The sequence below is a fragment of the Camellia sinensis genome, chromosome 9 (genome assembly GCF_055761805.1).
Source record: "Camellia sinensis isolate YWXY chromosome 9, ASM5576180v1, whole genome shotgun sequence".
Lineage (NCBI taxonomy): Eukaryota > Viridiplantae > Streptophyta > Magnoliopsida > Ericales > Theaceae > Camellia > Camellia sinensis.
In genome coordinates, this window is record NC_138969.1 from 16,011,476 (window position 1) to 16,032,849 (window position 21,374).

The window sequence follows — 21,374 nt, forward strand, 5'->3', positions numbered from 1 at the left end:
TAATCATGATATGTTTTTTTATAAACATTATGTGTTCTTATTCCGGTTATTAAACTAGCTTTACTAAGTGATGCGCACAAACAAGTATAGACTAGTTTGCTCAAATTGGAACAATTGAACTCATGTTTGTTTGCGAAAATGATTTGAATTTGCCACCTCAAGTGGGCTTAAAGATTGCGGATTTGCCACCAAACATAGTGGGTAAAAATATGATTTGACACTCAACAAAGTGGACTTAAAATGTACATTCGTTGAATTGTTCCAATTCAAACAAGCAGCCTTCATCCACAAGCATTCAAGCAGTTTCGCACTTAAGCACATAGCCTCACGGAAAGCATACGAAACATGGCAACATTCACATTTATGCAAGTATGCTAAAGCATAAAAGCTCACCTAGTACTCCAAGCTAGAAAGATATGAGTTAGTGAAATATGCATTATTCCTAACTATGCAAGATGCCTAATGCAACACATGTGATAATGCAATTAATAGGCTCGGCTACTAATATGGCATATGAAGCAATTTGAGACATGCGGTTAAACACATATTCAAAGAATTATTGAAATGGCAATGCAGTTTGAATGATATACCGAGCCTCGATGCATGCAATACAAATGAATAGAAGCAAGCATGAGATATGTTAAGTTGAAATATGCCCCTAATCTAACCATGAAAAGTGATTAATTAAAAGGGAGAAAGAAGTGGGGTTAGAAGACATACACATACGCACGGACACTTATTACAGCATTATGCCCTTGCGAAGGAGAGTCCGAATGAATAAAAGCTAACTACTAGCTACACTAATTAAGCTAACTAATTATTACAAAACTCGAATTAATTAATTATTCTAGTTAACTAATTACAAAACGAAATTGAATAACTAGTTAAACTAACTAATTATTTACAACACTTAATTATCTACAACTAATTAATTACAACACATATTTGATCTATTGCTAATTAAACTAAGTAGCTAATCCCAGGAAGTGAGGGAGGCCCATGCATGCTTGGTTTCCACCCGAAAAGCCACTGTCTTGCTGCTGAATGCCTCTGTTTGCTCATTTGAACACTAAAAATGCTGCCCACTTCCAGAACACCTCTGCTCCACCTTACCAACACACTATGCAAATTTCACTGATGGCCAACAAGGGGCTGGTCAGCTACCAAGGGTGGCCGGTCGGCTACTGGTGGTAGCTGTCGGCCACTGATAACCTGAACTTCCTTCCTGCAACAGAGAGAAAATAGAGCAAAACAGTGTATTTCTCAAGGATTGTTTGCACACTTTGCCTCTCCTTTTCATGCGGAAATCAAAGGAGGGACAAAATTTGGTTCACAAACCATCAATCAAGAAATTTCATTGCATGACGGCTTGTGAAACCAATTGTGCAAGTTTAACAAAAGCAAAATGAGCCCAAAATGACCATCACCCTATCATGCATGATCAAGGGCAATAGAGACCAAGGAAAGTGGCACATTTCATCACTTTTGAGTATGAAATGTCTCATTTTCCTTGTGTTCAAATTAACGTCCGATTTGAACACATGCAATGTAATACAAAGAGATGCTTATCTTGCCACTTTTACTTGACAATTTTGTTTACACATTTTAGTTACCAAATCATTCATTAATCACTTTGTCCATCGATGAGTGTCTTCTAAGATGAAAGAAGTGTTGACCAAGGGATAGTTTAAGGCATGAGAGAAGCTTCATGCTATTGGTAACAAACCCTCAAAGGATGATTAAACCAGTAAGCATGAGCCTCAATCTCAAGCTTAAACAACCCTAAGGTTGAAACAACCCTCAAAGCAAATGAAAAAGTGAAGAAATGAGGGGATTGCAAAGATTATAAGTTCTGAAATTAGGTGAGAAAAAGCACTAAAACATACAATCAACTCAAAGCAATGGTGGTTAAAGCCTTAAAACACCAAGCTAGTGAAAGGACGTACACCTCAACTATGCAATAGAAGACTTAAAAGTACCAAACAGCCAAAGCAATGGCAAAAAAGCTCAAAATAGAGTTCAAAACATGCTGGAATTGAGCCGCAAAAAGCTAAAACATTAAGATAATACATGGGGCTAACTAGGCATGCAAACAAGACACAAGAAGGGGAGGCTAACCCCTCCAATTTTGGACTTCAAAATGAGTTTTTTGCCTCTGAAAAATCTCTGAAATTCAGTGGTTAAAAGGCCCAAAAACGTTGGTTCAAAAGTGGTGAACAAAGGTACAAAAGCTTTACAAACAAAGAAGTAAGAAGTGTGAACCACCCCTTAATTGAAAATGGCCTCAAACCAACAGTTTTTGGCCACAAACATAGAGTTTTTTACAGTTCAAAACCAGCCCCAAAACAGCTGAAAAAGATGGCAAAGCAAGTGTGCAAAACTAGTATACAAGGAGGGTGTTATACCTCTTGAAGGGAAGACACAATTTGGCCAACTATCCAAGCCAAAACCTCCTCCTAGAGCTCAAAACAAGTCCCAAGCTACCTCAGCCCAAAAACTAGCAACTTTTGTTAAGGATTGATAGACAAAAGTGCAGTATATCCAAGCAACTATGCACAAAATTGCTAGACAGAGAGAGAATTTTGTTCCAAAATTGTTAACCCTCCAAAATAAGGGAGGAACCCCCCTATATATAGAAAAACAAGCGTTGAGCTTAGCAACATCCTACCATACACGTGTAGGGAGATACAGCTCAATGTGCTAACAACTAGCACAGCTGCCAACAAATATCTGGAAAATGACACTGGTGGCCGTCGGCCACCACTGATGGCCGACAACCTATGGTGGTGGCCGACAGGTCACCACAAGTTCCAGGCTTGAAACAATAAGGTTTTGGTCCAAAACAAAGCACAAAATGGACAAGCTTTAAAGGCTCAAAGACAGAGCGTTCCACCGAGGACTTCGGGTACTCAAAGCAAACAAATGCAATTGTAATCATCGAGTGCACAAGCGATGACGTCTAAATCTTGAGGTCAGTCAAAAATGGGGTGTCTACAGTCGGGCCTCGGGGTCAAGAGGGATCTGATGCTGTACAATCTTAGGATCAATTCCAAGCATGTCTTCGTGGGACCACGCGAAAACATCTTTGAACCTTTTAATAAAGCGATTAAGCACTCGCACTCCTTTGAAGACAATGTGGACCCGATCTGGACCAAACGCAGATCCTTCTCAGTACCCATGTTAATAGCAATGATTTCATTACCAATGGGTTTTGCAAACCTCTCCTTCTCTCGATTAATCAAATTTTTCAAAACCAGAGGAATTCCTTCCTCTTCATTTTCACTAAAATTTTGAAAATCTTTGCCAACGTAATAAACAAGCAGCACAGAGAAATACTCAGAATCAGCAGCATTCTCATTCATAAGATCCAACTCATCCAGTTCTTCAGTTACAATTGAATCAAAAGAAAAAGAAAAAGAGGACCTGGACAAGACCTTGGCATCCGAGTTATCACCCCGAGGAATACTGGACTTAGACTCAAAAGAACTGGAATCTGATTCTGACTCCACAGACTCTATGGAATCAGATTCTGGTTCATCACCCGACTCGAAACTAGACAGGTAGCCCTCCTCTAGCTGCCAAATAAGAGATGGTGCTTCAGATGCATCCAAAATGTTGCTGGATGGGTTCACACCTAGTTGGTTCTCGATCATGGAGATGGTAAGGTTATCCCCCAAGCTCTCTGAGTCGGCCAGAGGATCTGTAAGGAGACAAGCCAGTGTTGCCCCTTCTCCAAGCTCGCTGTTGTCTGAGTCACTTTCTATGCTCTATTCAGCTTCAGCACTTGGTTTAGCCTTTTCCTTGGCATCACTGTTTTGTAGCTGTAAGTCGAAGAAAATTTTGAAGCTGGAGACACGCTGCTTTGCAAAATTCATCTAGGGCTCGGGAAAGCCGCAAAAGGGAAAATCTTCCCCCCCCTGAACAAAGTGACCATTTAGCATTCCCTGGTTGGCCTGTGAACGAGCTCATAGCATTTCCCAACCTGCTTGGCTCCAGCTCTACCTGATATACCTTCTCTTTTCCTAACGCAATCCTCTTTGGTAGGCATATAGCCAAGACCAAAGGCATGCGGATTATGTGGCATATCGGCCAATGATGTGACACCTTTCCGACCACTTCTTCCAAGGCCCATTCCTAGCACATGTTGTAACTTGTTCATGAAATAGATCGATTGGGCACTGACATACATGCCCTCATCTGCTACCAAGATGGTCTGTACTGCTCGAGCCTCAGCTAGAGTAAACCCTAAGAGAAAAACATCCTCCTCGCCATGAATGATTTCCAGCACCGGTCTAGTTACCTCTGGCGGAGGATGTTATGGACGAATTCCCAAAGACGATCACCACTCCCTTCTTGTGAGGGTATTTCAGCATTTGGTGGAAGATAAAAGAGACTGCTTTCACAAGGTGCAGCCAGGGCCTCCCTAGCAGTAAGTTGAAAGTGATCGGCACGTCTAGGATATGGAACTCGACATCCTACTGAGTCGGGCCCACCTAAACTCGGATTTATACTGTGCCCATCACTTCCCTGGTGGTATTATCATATGCCCGAATCACTTGAGTTATGGGCACAAAGTCTGCTGGTTTCAAGCCGATGGCATAAGCTGTGCGAGAAGAACAGACATTGAGAGCTGAGCCGGTGGCAACCAACACCACTGCCACCCATTTCTCCTTGCACTCAACTGATATGTATAGGGGTTTGTTGTGTGCTGAGCTTTTCGGCAGGAGTTCTTTATCAGAAAAGGTTAGGGTTGGGCTGACACCACCTGGGAAAACTAGTCCCACAAGTTGTTCAGGGGTAGTGTCAATGGATAGTTTGGCTTTGTCCATTGCTGATAGTACAGCCTGTCGATGCACCCGGAAGGCCATAAGAAGACCCCAAATCGAAATATCGGCTTGAATTTTCTTCAGTTGCTTCAACACTACCTCTTCCTCCAACTACTTCTCTTTCTATTTCTTAGCCTATCTATCTTTACCAGAGGCCTCAACTTGGTCTAAGTGAGGTGGCTTGAAATATCGCCCACTTCTTGTCATGTGGTCTATCTCTTCAGCGTACCACGTGTTATCTGGAAGGGTCTTATCCCAGTCTTCATTGGTGTGGGCCAGATGTAGATCATCGTCCTCCCACCATACACCTTCGGCAACCGACAAGTAATTGTCCGGCTCTGTTCTAATCACTCTCACATCACGAGCATCCCCCGCAGGGTATTGGGCAATTCTAGCTTTCTATTTGTCTTCAACCCTCTCTTGTTCAAACTGCTTCAATACAGCTTCCTGTTCTGTGTCCACAGTACTCACAGTACCCAATTCATGAGCTAAATTCTCGACGTCAGTGTTCTTCGGCAACTTCCCATTTTCATCGGCCATTCCGGCCATTGCAGGAATTCTTGCTTCCATTTCTTCTGGTTTCGTTTCAGTTCTTTCCTCTCTGTTTGGTTCATCACTCAACCACCCAGAGTTGTCTGCTGATCCATTCAAATCAAACCAGTCAATCTGCATATCCCCTTGATCTTGTTCGTCGAAGAACTGCAAGTTGTCTAAGTCCTCCTCTAGTTCTGCCAAATCATCCAAATCTTGGCTTAGGCTATCCTCCCTAACCACATTGACCTCATTGTAGTTGGCAATACCACTTCCGGTTTGACTTGATCAATCAGCACAATGTAGCAGCTCGGATTATACACCCCCTCAGGCAAGTCCTCAAAGCACTCAGGCAATGGACTCGTACTCTCTTCTACGGCCAATCTTCTTTCTTCTGCCATTGTCACCACCACAAGCTTAGGTTGAAGTACAGACGTGTCCATCATGCACAAGTCTGTGCTTTCAGGAATGAACACCATCAGTCTAGGTAGGTCGGAAGGGGTAATGTATACGTTGGGGTCATAGGGAATGGCATGTATGGATTAAGTTTAGGTTTTGAGGTGGGGGAACATGATTATGGGCCGGGAGAGGGTTGGTAGTTACATTTGGCTTTTGGGGTGGTGCGATCACTTTGTTGTCAATGAGGTCTTGAATCTCATGAAGTTGCCTGAAGCATTGGTCGGTGTCGTGACCGTGCTACTGGTGAAACGCACAGTACTTGGCTGGGTTGTGTTTAGATAGGAGAGGATCAGGTAATGGGCAAGGCTCTAATGGCTTGAGGTGTCCTTTTTGATCAACACCCTCATGGCTTAGGATAAAGCATGTAGAGTGGGGTAAAGATCCTCTGGGATCAGGCCGGGTTGTTTGAAGTTTGTGGGGTTGTGCTGGCAAAGGGATTTCACGGTCTTGGTTATGGTGGTGACAACACTCACATCAGACGGCCGCGCAACTATGCTACCACTGGTAGTTGCATTGGAACTGCGCACAAAAGGCCTCTTGGCCTGCTCTTTTCCATCAGTAATTAACCCCTGTTTCATGTCATTTTCAATCTGAACCCTTATCTCATGGAGCTCAGTGAATGTGAACAAAGGTAGGACTATCATTTTCTGTAGTAATTTTCTGTGCAAATTGTGGACAACCATTCTTATTTGATCTTTCTCTGTAGATTGTGTAGTCATCATTGAAGCCTTGGCTCTCCACCTCATCATGAATTCTGAAGAGCCCTCCTTCGGCTCCTGGCGCGTTGCCTCGAGATCACGAGTCGTGACCTCGATTTGTGTGTTATACGAGTATTGTGCAATAAAGGCCTCAGCCATTTCCTCCGAACTCTGCTTCATAGAATCCTCCAGCTTCGCATACCATATAGCAGCTATACCTGACAGGGTCCGACCAAAGACTGAGAGTTTCTGCAATATGGTTAGGCCCATCGACCGCAGGATGTCTGAAAACAACCGAAAATGAACCATGGGGCCTCCGGAACCTTTGAATCTATCAATATGTGGCATTTTGAACCGATCTGGCAATATCACTGCAGAGTTGGTATAGACGTCTTCTATGCCGGGAATAGAATTAACACCCTGTGCTCTTTTGAATAGCTTTTCCAGCTTGTTGACTTTAAGCACAGTCGGGCAACCTCAAATTCAAATGGAGCCTCGGTTTGATACACAGGTGCTTTGGAGGCCTATAGTGGGATCGGCTCTGCTGGATTACCTTGAGTCTCAGCTTAGGCATTAGAAGTGTTGACTGTGGGTGTCGGTGCTAGGATACCTGTGGGAGGTGCATGAGATGCAAAAGCCGCTGCCGGCTGTGGCTGTTGTTGTTGCAGCCGATTTATGACCTCAGCCTGAGAGCTGCGTCTTATTGTATGGTTTCAACTATTTGCTAAAGGTGGTGGATCAAGTCCTCCATGCTAACTGGGGGATATTGTGCCATCGGAATGAGCGAATGATCTTGTATTGGACTAGATGTAGAAAACTGAGCATAACTAGACGCAGGTGAAGTGGAGGGTGATTGCCGGACTGGTGAATTGTGCCTAACTCTCCTCCGTCTAGTAACCGGTAGGAGCGAAGCAAACACAAGCTGTCCCCTAACAAGATCTCCGGATCTGTAAAGCTTCTTGACACTGGTCCAGAGCGCTTGGGGGATATCCGAAGCTATGATGTTATACTACCTAGAAAAAAGAAATAAAGCAAAAAAAAAAGTAGAAATCAGAAACCGCACAGCACCTCAGCTCAGATGTTAACAACACACAAATGTAATCAAAGCTATAGCACTGCACTCAACACTGAATTCTGCCCCCCAAACTGATACCCAACTTGCAACTGATATGCACATTCCTGTACAGTTTCACTGTAAAGCATATACCAGTTAAGTGAGAACCAAAACACCCCTATGAGGGGGTAGGGTTACCCTGTCCTAGTTTCGTCAGGAACTAGGGTTCAATATTTAAACAAAGCGATTTCACGCAATCCTGTATTCGGATAAGCATCTCATTCTAGTTTGGAACAATCTCTATGGCTTTCGATATACAACTAGGCCAAATGGTCAAAAAAGTATCTCAGCAAGACTACCTAACATACATCTCGCACCTAACACAGAGAAGTGAAAAGAGGGTCAAATGATACAGTGGTAGTCCAGATCCAAGGGTTGTGTTCCCATCGTGGTAGAGCCCATGACTGGTCAGCCTTTTGGCAAGCTTTTAAGCAAGCCTCCGACAAACCGTCCAGGAATAATAGATGGCAAACACAGTGACTTAAACGCACCAATGCAAATGTAATGCAAAGAAACATATGAGTGTAAATAAAATTTCATATCATGAATTTCAAGTCAAGTTCTCTAATTTCCCCAGCAGAGTCACCAGAAACTGTAGCACGACTTTTTTCGAGCCCCCTTTCGGGAGTTCGAATATAAGCCCTACCGGACTCCCATGGTTCTGAATTTATTCTCACAAGTGCAATGTGAAATTGATAAACACCAAACAGTCCAAATCCGGCAAATCTTTTGAAAAATCGATTTTGAATCAAATTGTCAAAAATTGACTACTTTGCCAGATACAGAGTCACCATCTAAATATTTTGAGAAATTTAGAAAACCCATGACTCATGCCAAAGGTCACACATCCGTCATCACCAAGATTGTCTCGGCTCGGGAACTTAGGTACAAGAGGGGAAAGCCATGAATACATTTGAGCACCCATGCCTGCCTGATCAAAGATCGGCCTCAACTAATCATGATATGATTTTTGTTTACATTATATGCTCTTGTTCCGATTATTAGGCTAGCATTACTATGTGATGCGCACACCCAAGTATAGACTAACTTGCAAGAATTAGAATATCTTGAGTTCATGATTGGTATTGAAAATTGTTTCGAAATATGTACCACTTGAAAAAGTGATCGCATATAAACATCACTCAAATTATTCTAATTCAAGCAATAAGCCTTCATCTACAGGCATTCAAGCAGTTTAACACTTAACACTTAGCCTCATGGTAAGCATGTTAGACATGGCAACACTCACAATCATGCGATATGCTAAAGCAAGTAAAGGCTCACCTAGTACTCCAAGCCAAAAAGATATGAGTTAGAAAAATGCATGATTCCTAACTTATGAGATATGACTAATGCAACACATGCGATATGCAATATTAATAGACTCGGTTACTAGTATGACATATGAATCAATCTAATAGCATGCGGTCTAAGCACGTATTCAAAGAAGTATTAAACTAACAATGCAGTTAGAATGATGAACTGATCCTCGGTGTATGCAATACAAATGGACGCAAACATGGAAAGTGCTAATTGAAACGTGATGTCCGTAAGCTAAACATCATAAGTAGTTGAATAAAAGAGAGAAAAATGTGGGGTTGAAAGGCATACACATTATTATAATATTTTACTCTCATGAAGGAGAGTCCGAATAAATAAATTAGCTAACTAGCTAAGCTAAGCTAAGCTAAGCTAATTAATTAACTATTACAAACCAAAATGAATAAACCAGCTAAGTTATTTTACTAATTATTACAACACTTGAATTAACTAACTAGTTAACTAACTAATTAAATAATTACAATGCAAGTGCAGTTAAAATAAGTACATACATTAAACAACCAACTACTACGCCTCGGGAAACAAGGTTTCCATCCAAAAAGACCACCGTTTTGTTTCTAAATGCCTTTGTTGCATAGTAGAACACCAACACTGCTGCTAACTCTATTCTGCCTCACAAACACACTACCAAATTTTGCATCGGTGGCCGGTCAACCAGTGATGGCCAGCCGACCATCAAGGGTGGTCTGCTGGCCACTGTTGCCCAGGTTCATCTTGCCGCAACAGAGGACAAACAGAGCATATACAGGGCATTTCAAGGGTTTGTTTGCATAATTCACCCCTCCTTTTCATGAGCAAATCAAATGAGTAGTAAGTTCGGTTCACAAACCATCAATGGATAAAATTTCATTGCATGATGGTTTGTAAAACCAAGTGTTCAAGTTCAATAAATGTAACAAGAAGAGACTCTAAAGACCACCTCCCTATCATAGATTATCAAGGGAAGTGGTGACCTTGAAGCCTTGAATCATTTCATCACTAATGAGTATGAAATGGCCCAAGTTCCATGTGTTCAATTAACGTCCAATTGAACACAACCAATTATTATCTTGCACCATTTCTTAGTCCCAATTTCAATTACTCTATTTTATTTACCTTTCCATCATTTAATCAATTGAGTCCAAAAGATGAGTTTAAGTCCTCTAAATGGAAAGAAGGTTCAAACCAAAAGTTGTTGTAGGCATGAAAGAGACATCATACCATTGGTAATGAACCCCCTAAGGGATTAAACCATTAAGCTTGACATCTCAATCTCATGCTTTACATAAAAAATTGTTTAAACTACTTTCAAAGAGAAATTAAAAAAAAAAGAAAAAAAAAAAAAGAAAGACAAGGAGGAAGGTTGCAGAGATGATTAAGTGCTGAAAATGAGTGAGAAAAGAATAAATAAATGCAATCAACTCAAACAATATGGCGTCTAAGGCCTAGAACACCAAATTCATGATGACTATTACACTATAAGCATGCAAAACAAAGCCCAAATGCAACTAACAGCTCAAAACAGTGCTAAAACGGGTCCAATACAGTCCTAAAACGTGCTGGAATTGAGCTAAAAAGGTATAGATTAATGTGTTAAAACACGGCACAAACTAGGCTAATAAGCAAGACACAAGAAGGGGAGACTAACCCCTCCAAATTTGGACTTCAAAACATGATTTTGACCACTGAAAAAGCTCTAAAAATCAGTGTTTAAAAGCTTAGAAAAAGATAGTAAAAGGGTGAAAAACAAAAAGGCTAAGGCCTCCAAAACAAGGTACAAAGAAGGGTGAACCATCCCTCAACCTTTAATGGCCTCAAACCCAAGCTTCAACCCAAAAAACACAGAGTTTTGATAGTCCAAAACAATGGAAAAACACCAGGAATAATAGCAAATAAAACAAAGCTATGAGCAAAGCCTTATACCTTTTGATGAGAAGAGCAATTCCAAGCATCAAAACCAAGCTCAAAAGTACCTCAGCTCAAAGATGAGAAGATTTGGTTAAGGATGTATAGGCAAAGGTCAAGGAATTGTAGGCAAAAGTGTAGACATTTGGTAGAGAGAGGAAAATTTTTTATCTCAAAATTTTCTAAGAGGGCTCCTATATATATAAAATATGAAATTCCCTCAAGGAGATCGAGCCCTACACGTGGAGATAGATGCATGCATCTATGCAAACAGCTAGCACAGCTGGCATAAAATATCTACAAAATACACTGTGGCCGGCAAGCCATATCAGTGGCCGACAGCGCAAAAGTGATGGCCAGCAGCTTCTAAAAGTGGTCGGCAGGCCACCAAAAGCTACAAGATGGAAAAGCTAGGCTTGGTCCAAAACTGGAACAAAGGTACAGGGTTTGAAAGGCTTATAGCTGTGGCTTTCCGCTGAGGACTTCGAGCACTTGGCGAGCAAATACATTCAACATCGGGGTGTGCATGCGAGGACGTCCAAGTCGTAAGGGCCATCAAAAATGAGGTGTCTACACACTAGTGTAGTTACCTTTGGCGGCGGGCGAATGGATGAATTCCCGAAAACAATAGCCACCTCCCTTTCCGTGAGGGTATTTCAGCATTTGGTGGAGGGTAGAGGAAACTACTTTCACTAGATGCAGCCAGGGCCTCCCTAGCAGTAAGTTGAAGGTGGCCGGCACATCCAGGACATAAAACTCGATATCTTGTTGAGCTGGCCCACTTGATCTCTAATTTGTGTCATGGCCATAACCTCCCTGCTTGTGTTATCATATGCCCGAATCACTTGGGCTGTGGACACGAAGTCTGCTGGTTTCAGACCGATGGCATAAGCTGCGTGAGAAGGACAGACATTGATAGCTGACCTGGTGCCGACCAACACCACCGGCACCCATTTTTCTTTGCATTCAACAAATATGTACAAGGGTTTGTTCTGAGCTGAGCCTTCTAGTGGCAGTTCTTTATTAGAAAAGGTTAGGGTCGGCTCGGCTCCACCTGGGAAGACCAATCCCACAAGCTGTTCAGGGGTAGTGTCAATGGACAACTTAGCTTTGTCCATTGTTGATAATATAGCCTGTCGATGCACCTGGAGGCCATAAGAAGACCCCAGATTGAAATGTTGGCCTGAATTTTCTTCAATTGCTTCAACACTCCTTCTTCCTTCAACTGTTTCTCTTTCTATTTTTCAATCTCTTTGTCTTTCCCAGAGGCCTCAGCTTGGTCCAAGTGCAATGGTTTGAAATACCGTCCACTCCTCGTCATGTGATCAATCTCTTCAGCGTACCACGTGTTGTCTGGTAGGGATTCATCCCAGTGCTCGTTAGTGTAAGCCAGAAGTAGATCGTCATCCTCCCACCATACACCTTCGGCAACTGACAAATAATTGTTTGGCTCCGTTTTGATTACGCTCACGTCATAAGTATCCCCCACAGGGTGTCGGGCCATTCCAGCTTTTTAGTTGTCTTCAACTCTCTTTTGTTCTAACTGCTTCAACGCAGCTTCTTGTTCTATGTCTGCAGTACTCACAATGCCCGGTTCCTGAGCAAAATCATTCACGCCGATGTTCTCTGGTAGTTTCCCATTTTCATCGGCCATTCCGGCCACAGCGGCAATTCTTGCTCCCTTTTCTTCCAATTTTGTTTCAATTTCTTCCTCCATGTCCGGTTCATCAGTCAACCACCCAAAGTTATCCATCGACCCATTCAAATCGAACCAATCAATCTACATATCCCCTTGATCTTGTTCGTCGAAGAACTGCAGGTTGTCTAAGTCCTCCTCTAGCTCCGCCAGATCATCCAAACCTTGGCTCAGGCCATCCTCCCTAACCACATTGACCTCCACTACTATTGGCAATACCACTTCCGGCTTGGCTTGATCAATCGACACAATGTAGCAGCTTGGATCATACTCCCCCTCAGACAAGTCCTTAGAGAACTCATGCAGCGGACTCGTACTCTCCTCTAAGGCTAGCCTCCTTTTTACTCCAATTAACACCATCACAGGTTTAGGTTGAAGTATGGATATGTCCATCACGCACAAATCTATGCTTTCAGGAATGAACACCGTCGATCTGGGTAGGTGGCAAGGGGTAATATATATGCTGGGGTTGTAGGGGAGGGACAATGTATGGATTAGGTTTAGTTTTGAGGTGAGGGAACTTGATTGTGGGCCGGGAAAGGGTTTGTAGTTACATTTGGCTTTTGGGGTGGTTTCAATCACCTTGTTGTCAATGAGGTCTTGAATCTCATGATACAATCTGAACCATTGGTCTGTGTCGTGACCATGCTGCTGGTGAAATGCACAGTACTTGGCCGGGTTATGTTTCGATGGAAGTGGATCTGGTAGTGGGCGATGCTCTAATGGCTTGAGGTGCCCTTTTTGATCAACACCCTCATGGCTTGGGATAAAGGCATGTAGAGTGAGGTAAAGGTCCTCTGGGATCGGGCCGGGTTGTTTGAAGTTTGTGGAGTTGTGCTGACAAAGGGATTGGCGGTCTTAGTTGTGATGGTGACAACACTCACATCCGACAGCCACACAGTTGTGTTACCACTGGTGGTTGCATTGGAACTGCGCACAAAAGGCCTCTTGTCCTGCTCTTTTTCATCAGTACTCAAGCCCTGTTTCATGGCGTCTTCAATTTGAACCCCAATCTCATAGAGCTCGGTGAATGTGAATAGAGGTAGGACGATCATCTTCTGCAACAACATCCCGTCCAAATTGTGGACTACCATCCTTATCTGGTCTTTCTCAGAAGGCCGTATGGACATCATTGAAGCCTTAGCCCTCCACCTCGTCACGAATTCTGAGAAACCCTCATTTGGCTCCTAGCACGTTGCCTCGAGATCACGAGTTATGACCTCGATTTGTGTGTTATATAAGTACTATACAACAAAGGCCTCAGTCATTTCCTCCCAACTCTGCTTCACAAGATCCTCTAGCTTTGCATACAAGATAGTCATTATTCTCAACATAGTCTGGCCAAAGAGTGAGAGCTTCTACAATCTGGTCAGGCCCATCGGCCGCAGGATGTCTGAAAACAGCCTAAGATGAACCATGCGGTCTCCAGAGCCATCGAACCGATCGATGTACGGCATTTTGAACCAGTCTGGCAATGTCACCATAAAGTCGGTATACCCATCTTCTATGTCGAGAATAGAGTTCACACCATGTGCTCTCTTAAGGAGCTTCTCTAGCTTGTTGACCTTAAGCATGGTTGGGTCAACCTCAAATTCAAATGGAGCCTCGGTTTGATACACAGGCGCTTTGGATGCTTGTGGTGGGATTGGCTCTATTAGATTGCCTTGATTCTCAACCTGGGCATTAGCACTATGAACTGTAGCTCCGGGTGCTGGAATACCCGTAGAAGGTGCATGAGATGCAGAAGCCACTACCGACTGTGGCTGTTGTTATTACAACCTGTTTATTACCTTTGCCTAACGTGCTGTGACCTCAGCCTAACGAGCAGCATCTTGCTGCATGGTTTCAACTGTTTGCTGAAAATGGTGGATCAAGTCCTCCATGCTAACCAAGGGATATTATGCCATCGGAAGTTGGCGAGTGATCTCATACTAGACTTGTAGAAGACTGAGCCTAACTAAATACAGTTGAAGTGAAGGGTGATTGCTCGACTAGTGAATTGTGCCTAACTCTTCTGCGTCTAGTAACCGGTGGGAGCGAAGCAAACACAGGTTGTCCCCTAACAAGATCTCAAGATCTGTAAAGCCTCTTGACACGGGTCCAAAGCGCTTGGGGGATATCCAAACTGTCCGAAGCTATGATGTTATACTACCTAGCAAAAAGAAATAAAGAAAAAAGAAAGCAGTAATCAGAAACCGCATAGTACCTTAGCTCAGATGTTAACAACACACAGATGTAATCAAAGCTGAAGGACTGCTGTAGACACCCCATTTTTGACCGTCCTCAAGACTTGGACGTTATCGTTTGAACACTCGATGATCATTCATGCTCGTGTTCATTTTGAGTTCCCGAAGGTCTCGGCTGCGCGCTTTGCCTTAGAACCTCTCAACTTGTTTGTTTTGTGCTTGGTTGTAGACCAAGGACTTGTGGTTTTGTTTCTGAGGGAAGATGGTGGCTTGTTGGCCATCCCTACAACCCATCGGCCAAGCCTTGTGCTTATCAACCTTTCCTTCTTGCCATCGGCCATTGGTAGTGGCCGATCGACACTCTTTTTGGTCGATTGGCACCCTTTTTGGACAATCGGCCATATCTTTTGGCCGAACCCTTTTTATTTGCTTTTGCAGATATTTTTGTGCCAGCTGTGATAGCTGGTGAGCACAGATTTCATCCTCCATGTGTATGGAGGGATTAAAGCAAGTCTCAAGCTTACTCAACAAGCTTGAGATTTGATTTTCTATAAGAAGGGAGACCCCTCTCCCTTTCCAGGGGTTCTGAAATTTGATACACAAGTTATATATCACTCTCTCTATATATTTCTTCCTCTCTCTATATTTGCACTTGTTTGTGCTCAAAAGTGTAATTTCTTCACACTTTTGCACTAAAGCACCTACTCAAACACCATACTCTTGTTGCTGAGGTACTTGAGGATTTTGTTTGAACTCAAAGTTTGGTTTTTAGCTCAGAAAGTTACTGGAGTTGCCTCTTTGAAGTTGTTCTATAAGGGTGAGTCATTAACTCTCTTTTAAGCTTTGTGTTCATTGCTTACTTAGCCTTATTTGCATGCTTATTTTGGCTTAACTCTCAACTGTAAAAAGTTTCATTTTCATGTGTTTGAAATGATTGTTTAAGGTTTTATTGGTGTTGGGGGTAGTCTACCCCCATTTGTGCCTTGTTTTGCCTTGTTTTGGGCCACCTCCTTAGGCTTTTGTTTTAGTTTTTGCATGACCTTTCTACCACTGAATTCCAGAGGAATTTCAGTGGTGGAAAATGTATTTTGAGGTCTTAAATAGGAGAGGGTCATCCCCTCTCCTTATGTCTTGCATTCTTGTATAGATGGCTCATCAAGGTAGCATGTATTGGTTCCATTTTAGCATGTTTTTGGTGTTGTTTTAGCATGCCATAACACTGTTTTGGCTTGGTTTAATCATATCATGCATGCTCCTTGCACTTGTATTGCAAATCCATTCACTAGCCTAACATGCATCATGTGTATAGACCATCATTCTAGCATGTTTTGGCTTAACTCCAAAAAGCTTTTGTCCATATTTTAGCATGCTTAAGCTCTGATTTATGTTGTTTTGGTCATGCATGGCATGCTTTGTATGGCCATAATGCATTCTTGCTCATTAGCTTTGAGTTTCATGGTCTCTAGCATGGTTTACTTGAATTGTTTGCATGCTTTGGTCTCATTTCTACCATGATTTTAGTATGTATAGTGTGGTCATACACTCACATTTGTCACTCTTTCCGTGCTTTGGAAGGTTCATGCTTTATGCCTTAAACATGAGTCATTGTGTATGCCTTCATGCCTAAGCTTGCGAGCTATCATTTCAATGTGTTTTTGGGGTGATTTTACCATGATATAACTCTAATTTTTGTTGCCGAAGCCATCTCATGCTTGGTCTTAGGAGGTGTAGTGTAATCCTCCCTTTTGGCCTTGCATATTTCATGCTTCATGCTCACCATGCTAGCTTACTTTGGCTTTAGTCCATGCATGTTTTAGTATCATTTTGACATATCCTAGGACTGTTGTGGGTTGTATTGGCCATATGCTTCATGTATTGCATAGCTGTAGTGCAATTGGCCTTGCTAGTTTCAAGCTTTAAGTCTCTTAGCATGCTTCATTTGTAACATGTCCATGATTTGGCATCATTTACCATGTTATTTCAAAGCATATAGCATTGCCATGTTCCCATTTCTTTCACCCTTTGAGTGCCTCTAAGGGTTGTGCATTTTTGCCTTACTTATGGCCTAGTATGTATGCATGCATGCTTAGACATTTGAGCCTCCATCTTAGCATGTTTTGGTCATTGTCTTGACCCATTTGAGCTATGTCCATGCTTGGTTTATTCATTTGTGCCATGTATTGTATGCCTCTTGTGTAGCCCTCTTTGCTAGCTTTAATGCTTAAGGACCCTAGCATGACATGCTTGTATTGTTGGAGTGATTTGGCATCATTTCATATCTAATTTCCGAGCATTTAGTGTTGTTACACTTTCACATTTGTCACTCCTTGCTCATATTTGAGACTTGTGATCTTATGTCTAGTTGAAGAGCCATAGCATGTGCATGCATGTCTTGCATTTCATGCCATCTTTCATAACATTTTGGCCACTGTTTTGGCATGACTGAGGTCTGTCCATATGCGGTTTAAGTCCATTGAGTATGTGGTTTGCATGTTGTTGCATGCTTGGTGTATTGCATGTTGTTGCATGCTTGTTGCATTGCATGATTTTTGCATGTTGGTTGCATTACATTGTGTATGCATGCCTTGTGTTACTTGTGTTTGGGTAGGGTGTTAGTCCAAACACGAGGAACGAGGGACGTTTTACACTTGAAGTGATGAAACGCACCTCAATCCTCGGTCGCTGACCCTCTCGATCATGCATGATAGAGGTAAAGGCATTTGTGTGTTTTTGTGCATTCATTTGCCATTGATTTGTGCAACTCGGCCTCATTGGCCATCATGCATTGAGATGCGTGATTGATGGCTCGAGAGTCAAGCACTACACTCCTTTGAGCTTTAAACATGATAAGGAGTGTGGTTGCACACACATTTTCTTGCAAATACACTGTCATGCCTCTGTTAATGCTCTGTTGCAGCAAAAGGAGAAGTTTGTAGGAAGAAGTGGCCGATCGGCTATCAAGGCTGCCGATCGGCTATCAAAATTGGCCGATAGACATAAAAATTGGCCGATGATCATTACACTTGGCCGATGGCCATTCCTCTTGGCCGATGGCCATTCCTCTTGGCCGACCACCTCTCAGTTTGTTCTTAAGGTGGATCAGAAGTACCTTAGAGGTTGGCACAGGTTTTAGAGGTCTAAAACAATGCAAATAGAGGCATCATGAGGCACGGTGGTGGATTTCTGGGAGGACGCGACCGAGCATGCATCATTCATCATTCTGAGGCAGAGCTGTGGCAGCCTATTTAGTTTCTTACTTAGCTGGTTTTGTAAATTAATTAATTTGTTTAATTAGTTAAGAGTTTTGTAATAATTAATTAGCCAAGTTAGTTAGTTAGTTAGTTGTTCTGTAATAATTAGTTTAATTAGCGTAGCTAGTTAGCTAAAATTCATTCGAACCCTCCTTCGAGATGGCACAACTGTTGTAATAAGTGTGCATGTGTGCGATGCATGCCTTCCAACCCCACGTCTTTCTCCCTTTTATTTACCAGCTTTTAATGGTTAGCTTTAGGGCATGTTTCAATTAGCATACTTATGCTTGCATGCGTGCATCCGTTCATTTGTCTTGCATGCACCGGGCTCGGCACATCATACAAACTGTATTGTATTTCAATTCCAATTTGAATACATGTATCAATTGTTGCATTTCACATGACATCTTAGAATAGCCAAGCCTATCTTAGTTGCATTTTGCATGCGTTGCATTAGACATCTTAACATAGCTAGGATCATGCATGATTACTAACTAGCTTCTGTTTTGGCTCGGAGTACACTGTGAGTGTTTATGATTTAGCATCCTTGCATACGTGTAAGTAACTACCATGTTTAGCATGCTTGCCATGAGGCTAACTGCTTAAATGATTAATTGCATGAATGCCTGTGGATGAAGGCTTTATTGCTTAAATTGGAACAATTCATCGAAATGCGAATTTTAAGCCCACTTGAGAGTGGCAAAATCATGTTTTTCTAAGCCCACTTGAGGGTGACAAATCCACGACTTAGCCTACTTATGAGTAGTAACTCCAAACCATTTTCAAACAAACAAACATGAGATGTTTTGTTCCAACTTGAACGATTTAGTCTATACTTGTATGCTGTACGCATCACGTAGTAATGATAGATTAATAACCAGAATAAGAACACATGTGTTTTCAAAAACAACATACCATGTTAGTAAAGGCCGATCTTTGATCGGGCGAGCGGGGGTGCTCATTGCATGACCTTCCCCTCTTGTACCCAAGTTCTCGAGCCGAGGCAACTTTGGTGATGACGGACACGTGGCCTTAGGCACGAGTCAGGGTTTCTTAAATTTCTCAAAATAAAATATTTAAGTGGCGACTCTGAAATCTGGCAAAGCAATCCACGATTGGCACTTCTTGATTAAAATCGATTTTCCAAAACGATTTGTTGGATTTGGACTCTTTGGTGATTTATCAGTCTTACATTGCACTTTGTAAGATTAGATTTAGAACCGTGACAGGAGTCCAAACTGTAGTAGCTAAGAACTAACGATTTGCGCTCTCGCGCGCGAAGCGAAGTTCCGGGCGGTCTACAACTGCACTTAACACCGAATTCTACCCCCAAAACTGATACCCAACTTGCAACTGATACGTACATTCCTGTACAGTTTCACTGTAAAGCACATTCCAGTTAAATGAGAACCAAAACACCCCTATTAGGGGGTAGGGTTACCCTATCCTAGTTTCATCAAGAACTAGGGTTCACTATTCAAACAAATGGTTTCATGCAATCCAGTATTCGGGTAAGCATCCAGTCCTAATTTGGAACAGTCCCTATGGCTTTCGATATGCAAATAGGCCAAATGGTCAAAAAAGGGTACCTCGGCAAGACTACCTAATATACCTATCACACCTAACACCGAAAAGTGCAAGGAGGATCAAACGGTACAGCGGTAGTACAGATCCAATGGTTGTGTTCCCATCATGACAGAGCCCGTGACCGGTCTGCCTTTTGGCAAGCTTTTTAGGCAAGCCTCCAACAAACCGTCCAGGAATAGCAGATGGCAAACACAGTGACGTAAACGCACCTAATGCAAATGCAATGCAAATAAACATATAAGTATAGATAAAATTTCACATCATGAATTTCAAATCAACTTCTCTAAAATCCCCAACAGAGTCACCAGAAACTATAGCTCGACTTTTTCGCGCCCCTTTTCGGAAATCGAAATAAGCCCTACAATATCGGACTACCCCGGTTCTGAATTTTATTCCACAAGTGCAATGTGAAATAGATAAACACCAAAGAGTCCAAATCTGGCAAATCTTTTGAAAAATCGATTTTGAATCAAATTGCCAAAAATGGACTATTTTGCCAGATACAGAGTCGCCACCTAAATATTTTTGAGAAATTTAGGAAACCTATAACTCGTGCCAAAGGCCACGCGTCCGTCATCACCATAATTGTCCAGCTCGGGAACTTAGGTACAAGAGGGGAAAGTCGTGAATGAATTTGAGCACCCCCGCTCACCCAATCAGAGATCGGCCTCTACTAATCATGATGTGATTTTTATCAAAATTATATGTTCTTGTTCTGGTTTATTAAGCTAGCATTTACTATGTGATGCCCACAGACATAAGTATAGACTAACTTTGCAAGAATTGGGACATTTGGTTTCATGTTAGTTTTGAAAATTGTTTTGAATATGTACCACTTGAAAAAGTGATCACATATGAACATCACTCAAATTATTCCAATTCAAGCAACAAGCCTTCATCCACATGCATTCAAGCAGTTTATTATTTAAGCAATTAGCCTCGTGGCAAGCATGCTAAACATGGCAACATCAACATTTATGCAATATGCTAAAGCGAGTAAAGATTCACCTAGTACTCCAAGCCAAAAGAGCAATTAGTTAGAAAAATGCATGATTTCTAACTATGTAATATGACTAATGCAACGCGTGCAATATACAATCTAAATAGGGTCGGTTTCTAATATGGCATATGAACAAATTAAATAGCATGCGGTCTAAGCACGTATGCAAAGAAATATTTAAACTAACAATGCAAATTAGAATGATGAACCGAGCCTTGGTGCATGTAATACAAATGGATGCAAACATGAAGTATGCTAAACAAAACGTAATGTCCCTAAACTAACCATCATAAGTATAGACAGCCTATTTTTGACCGCCCTTAAGACTTAGACACTACTGATGGTTTAGTTGGTGTTGAAAATTGTGCAGTGCAAGGGTTCGATTTCTTCGGCAAGAGAAGAGTGAAATCCCAACCTTACACCCTATTTTGGATCAAAACTATTTTGAATGGTTTTTAAACCTTAAAACCCTCTCTTTCAAAACATTTTTGAAAAGGTTCCAACAATGCTTCGACGCTCGCATTTTGTTAAATGTTGCGCTTTTCGGTAAACCAAGCAAAGGACAAAGTGGAAATAAATGAAAGAGATATGAACTCTTTGAAAAATCTTTCAAAACACCTTGGTTAGGGGTTTGAAGTTGAAGAAAATGGGAGAGGAGAGAAGAAACCAAGTTGGAGAATAAGTTGGGCATGAATCGTTAAGAAAGAGTCGAGCAAGCCTCGCTAAATCAGGCCTATCCTTTTGTACACTTGGATTTAAGCTATGAGTCCATCACCATTGGAAATGGGACTTCCGGGAGCT

At 42.0% G+C, this 21,374-nt stretch overlaps 1 protein-coding gene across 1 annotated transcript in view; it reads right to left on the reverse strand.

The window, feature by feature from the left end:
• Positions 1 to 794: 794 nt before the first annotated feature.
• LOC114321276 (primase-helicase Twinkle, chloroplastic/mitochondrial) overlaps positions 795 to 21,374 on the reverse strand; it is a 29,445-nt gene continuing 8,865 nt past the window's right edge. The window contains exon 6 of the mRNA XM_082886217.1: positions 795 to 1,225. The gene's annotated coding sequence lies outside the window, so the exon portion shown is untranslated. The remainder of the gene's footprint in view (positions 1,226 to 21,374) is intronic.